The sequence below is a fragment of the Mus pahari genome, chromosome 23 (genome assembly GCF_900095145.1).
Source record: "Mus pahari chromosome 23, PAHARI_EIJ_v1.1, whole genome shotgun sequence".
Classification (NCBI taxonomy): domain Eukaryota; kingdom Metazoa; phylum Chordata; class Mammalia; order Rodentia; family Muridae; genus Mus; species Mus pahari.
In genome coordinates this window covers 21,537,261-21,542,963 of record NC_034612.1, presented here as the reverse complement: position 1 = coordinate 21,542,963, position 5,703 = coordinate 21,537,261, and positions in this window count along the sequence as shown.

The following is a 5,703-nucleotide window of genomic DNA, read 5'->3' as shown; positions in this document are numbered from 1 at the left end:
TAGTGCTTATAATTAGCACAAAAATTCTATCTGAAGAATGTTGTCATTTCTTTTCTGTTGCTGTGGTGAGACATCATGACCAGGGGAACTTATACAAGGAATCATTTCATTAGGCTCATGGTTTTAGAAGATTTGAGTCAATGATGGTTGAACAAGGGAATGATAACAGGAACAGCTGAGAGCTCGCATCCTGATCCACAAGCAGGAGGCAGCGAGCACACTGGGAATGGTATGAGTCTTTTGAAATATCAATCCAGGCCCCAGTGACACATCTCCTCCAACAAGGCCACACCTCCTAATTGTTCTTAATCAAGCTCACCAACTGGGGACCTCATGCTTTTAAACACATGAGCCTATGATGACCATTCTTATTGAAACCACCACAGAGTATAAAGAACATTGCTGAGGACCCTGGGTCCATATCCACAGCAGGTGCAAAGTTTAGCATAGCCTCGTGATAGTGTTTCTTGGGCAAGCAGGCCAGTCAAATCTATAGTTCTGGGTGATAACCAAAGAAGCTCTTTGAAGCAATGGATAGCAGATATTGAAAAGATAAACTGATATAGTTGTAAAAGAACATAGCCATAGACCCTGTGAGAGGTAAGCGTTAAGGAAAATAGGGAGTATTATTTAAAAATACAATTGAGAAACATCAAACAAAGTGATATGATGTAGCTGTAAGGGGTTGGGAAACATGTACCCAACAAGTCTGCCCATATGGAGAACGTACTAAAGTGTTGATGACAGAGAACATTATAATAAAAATATTTTCAGGGAAAAGGTGTTAGTCAAAGTCTATTAACTCACGCCTTGCCTTATGAGACATCTTCAGGGACGTCAGGGATGGCACCATCTACATTTCTGGTGGGTCAATTAATCATTGATTGACCTATGGCATTCAACTGAAGATTGACTCTCTTGGACGAGGGTTGGACACTTCCTTCCTGGAGCCCAAACACGGCTATTTTCATGACTTATGCATGCATGCCTCCCTGTCTTGAATAAGAAGGTCTCAGAGTCCCCCTTCCCATGTTATCCTGTGGATCTTTTGAAAATCTGTGAGGTAAGGGCCAAAACAAGAGGCAGATCTTGTACAGCGTCTTTTCATAGAACAGCCACCATCACCTATAGAACATGAAGTTTATCCATGCTTGGGATGTGAGGGCAGGCGTTGCTCCTTCAGGTTTAGAAGTCATAATTCCAACAGTCTATTGGTCCTTTTAACAATCACTTGTTCTATTGGATTGTAAAGCATGGCAGTTTTCTGTGTAATACTCTGAAATGAAAATCATGTTTGGGAAGTTTTAGATGTATGTCTAGGCTCAGTATCCGTTATGATTTTAAGAGTTATAGATATGGCCAAGAATTTACTCAGCTGTGTGGAGGAGTAATTAGTTTGATGCCATTGGTGTTTATCTTGGGATCAATAAGCCATGTTACCTATGGAGGGATGGTCAGAAAAAGTGTGAGGATATCAGGCAGAGGGGAGGAGGAGGAGATGGTAGGAATAGCAAAGGAGGTGTGTTGTACGAACTGTGGAATTTTATCGCTAGGTTTACATTGTAAGGTTTGTCCTGCAGTAGAGTGTAATGGTGTCTTTTATGATAGATCAAAAGCATAAAGAGGCAACTTGTGAGATATCAAAAGAGACAAAAATAAGATCTGGGTCTCACCCTAGTAATTGAATTGACCTTTTGTGTTACTTTTTTTTATGAGAAATGAAATTAGGTTAATAGAGGAATAATAGACCTTTGTGGGTTGAGATGGCAAATGTATCCATTTATGATGTCAAGGGGCAGAGTCCATTGAGCCATAATGCCTGGTGGAAGCAAAGGCGTATCTAAAACAAATAAACACACAGGTAAGTGGTAGTCAATTTTTATAGTCTAAATATTCTGTGTCGCCATTTTATTCAGAGATAAGACTTTATGTGCCTCCTTTTTGAGTGCGAGGTCAGTGCCACATTTAAGGATCTCAAAAAGAGGTTGTAGGTCTGTTGTAGATATAACAAAGATAGTTTAATCTAATTAATATCTCTTAATAGAATTTGAAAATCATTAAGTGTTTTAAGGGAGTGTGCCTGTAATTGTACCTTTTGATGGCAGTTGGTACAAGAAACCACAATAAAGCTTAAAAATCGAAAGGGTTGACTTTGCTGACCTTCTTTTGGAGTAGAATTAAAGCCAGTTGTCTCAGGAGATCAAATAATGACTTTAAAGAGTTTTTGTCTTGTAGGTGAAAAGAATATTATTCATATAGTGAGTTATACAAACCTGTGGATAATTTTGTCATATGGGGATTGATGGGTGGATGAATAAGAAACTGCTGCCACATGGTGATGCTATTCATCATACCTAGAGGAAGGAACTTGCAGTGGAAAAGCTCACAAATGGTTCCTTATTTTTAAGGACAAAAAGGCTGTTTTTATCCTTGTAGCTTAAAGGAATAGCAAAAAAGGAATATTTAGAATCTACAACAATAAGAGGCCAAGCTGTAGGAGTGAGTGGCTGTGGGTGACGGCAAACCTGCATTGCTTTATTTGCAGCAGGTATGACTGGAAGCCATTGCCATTTTCCTGATGACGTTGATATGACTAAAATAGGAGCATCTCAAGGCTAATGGGTGTGTTCATAAGTCCCTTATCCAATAATTGTAACAGGAATTTAAGCTGTCCCATTTTCCTCTTGTGTTATCTATTGAGCAGTCCAAACATGGGAATGAGTCAGCCACGTGATAAGAATAGCATGCATTTGGGTAGGTTCATTATCAGTAACCACACCTATAAGTTTAGGTATCCTAAACCCAATCCACCTTTCCTAGCAAAAATCTCAAAGTTGTGACTTTAAGCCACCATTATTTCCCCTAATCTCAGGAACAAATGTACCTTAATTCTATTAGGAGTAACTTCCATTTGAGAGAACAAATCTCATCTCTGTGTGAATATGTCTGCCACAAATGGTTATATGGATCCTCATATGCCCTTAACTATCTGTCCATCTTAGTGTCTCAGAATGTTTTCTTACACCACCTGGGGATGCAAGACCAATCGAAGGGTGATTGAATAGACCATCTTCATGGCCAAAAGTTAAAAGAAATCCTAGCAACATCAATAGCACTAGCAATAATATCAGAAAAGTTCTTAGCAAAAGGCTTTTGATATTATGCAAAGATTCAAATGGGATTATTCCCTCGACATGTGCCCATCACATGTCTACATGTCATACATAATATGATATTTCTGTGTACCTCCAATACCCACCCCATAACCTGTTTATAAACCTGTCTTTGGTTCATGGGGACAAAGGGTTGTAATAGAATGATAAAGTGTCCCTTGTTAATTGAAAATATTCCTCTAGAAGACACTAGTGCCTTAATTTCTCCATATGATCTTCATCAAGCAACTCCCTTTAAATTTAGACTACGTTCCCACACAATTAATACCACAATGACTGGGAATAAAGTTCCAGACTGCTGTAGGCATGACCATTGCCATTGTAAGAAGCACATTTCTAGCTGCCATGACCATAATCCAACACCTCCTGAAGTTGTCACCAAGAGAAATGAAACTCAATTGCTCACTGGATATGTATTCTGCATTGTTGACAGGACCAAGGGAGCACCACTGTGGTTGGTTCCTGATACTACAGGCAGAGAGGCAAAGGGTTGTCTGTTTTTATTAAATTTATATCTACATTGATTAGCCCTGTGAGTGTCTTTATCATACCTGAGGCATAGCCCTGGTCAAGGACATGCAGAATTGGGCATGTTAAAATCCCTATTAGCCTATCTAGTAGTCATAGAGGCATGTCTATAATCTGTTAGCTGTTTTCCTGGCTCCCCCCACTTAAAAGCAGGCTAACTTAGCTGGTCTAAGTGTGTGTGTCTCAGTTAAGGTTCCTATTGCTGTGATAGAAAATCATGGCCAAAACTGTGCATGCAATTGTTGCTATTTAAGGGGGAAAAGGGATGCTTTTTACCTCATGGTTTTGTAGATGTCAGTCTGTGGTTGCCCAGATCCATTGCTGCCTGGAGGAAAGTGGGGTTGGGGTGCATCTCTTATATAAATCACAGAAATGGGTAAATGTCCCTGCCACCAAGCCAAATGACTACAATTTGATCCTAGAAACCCACATGTTAGGAGAATCAACTCCCACATTTTGTCCTTTAATGCATGGCCTGCCACACACAAATAAATAAACAAATAAATGTGAAAAATAGATGTAAGTTAAGGATGAACAGGAAGAATGGAACTCTTGAATCTTCCTGGACCTAAGGTCCAGACAAGAGAAAATTGAGTTCTCTGATGCATTATCTAAGAACTATGGAAATCGCCTTTTGAAAAATTTTATCTAATCAGCATGGTAAATTTAAGTAATTTATTAAGTAATATACATTCTTATTTCTGTCCATCAAATAGATGGCCATCTACCAAACAGAGTTTCTGGTCTTTCTAGGATTAAGAGTAAGTAACTTCTTTAGAAATCATTCAATTCTCTTCTTGTTCTTGACAGCATTCGTCACTCCCTTGTTTCTTTTATTCCCGCTCCCCCAGAGCCTTTTAAATGCATGTGTGCACGTGAATGCACACATGCAATGTGATCGCTTGTAAATGCAAACACCCATGGAGGACAGAAGAGGGTGTTAGAGGTTAGATCCCCTGGGGTTAGAATTACAGGTGGGTGTGAGCTGCCTGATATGGGTGCTGGGATTCCAATTCCAGATGTTGGCACCAATTCCAGATGTTGGCAAGAGCAGCTCCCACTCTGACTGGAGCCATTGCTCCAGTCCCCCTTCCTTCTTCTTGAGTTTGCTTTTTTTTTTAAATTGATCTCTCTCACATCTCTGTTTACAAACACACTATACAAGAGGCAGCTGTTAAATTCCACCCTTCCTTACTTACCCGTCACCTCCATGAGTTCTGTATCTACAGTGAAATCAATTGGCTGTGTCACTGGACCCAGGAGGCTCCTGTTGTTTGGAGTGGCCAAGAACTGCTTGCCGGTGGCTTTTCAATGAGGGCAGGATGCTCTGCATGAATTAAATAATTATCGACTCTGTCATTGAGATGGCAATTTTATGTTGTGCCTCTGAGAAGAAAAATGGAGTGTATGGATCGAGAGGAGACGGCATGGTTTCTTGTATTTACATCATTATGTGGGAAGATAGATCTTTTGTAAACAGAAGTTGCAATTCAACAGGCAGTGCTACAGTTAGGTGAAGGAAAATCACATGACTTCAGAGGGAAAATGAGGTCTGAGCTGTTTGCTTCTATTAGATAGCATTAGCCCACTGGGGGGGGGGGGACAGAAAGTACTTCCATTTGGCCATTACTTTCAGTAGCCTGCACAGAGCATGAAATAAATTTATGTCTCTATTTTATCTGAGTGCTATAAAACCAAGGTGTGGGAAAAACTAGATAGTAGATCTTGCAATTAAAAAAGAGTTATACATGCTCATGGGATAGCTTCCCGTTTAACTCTTATTTTATAGACTTTTGTCATTCTATATTTTATTTATGTACATTTTACATTGTTTTGTGTGTATCCATGCATGTTTGCATGAGGTCAGTAGTCCTCAAAATTCTAGCTGGAAGTCTCATTGCCAAGGAATTCCTAATATCATTAGCTGTGTGACAGTCCCTGGGAGATACTGTATTGTTCTACTTTGTTATTCTGGTTAAAGACCTCTGCCCTTGGTTTCTCT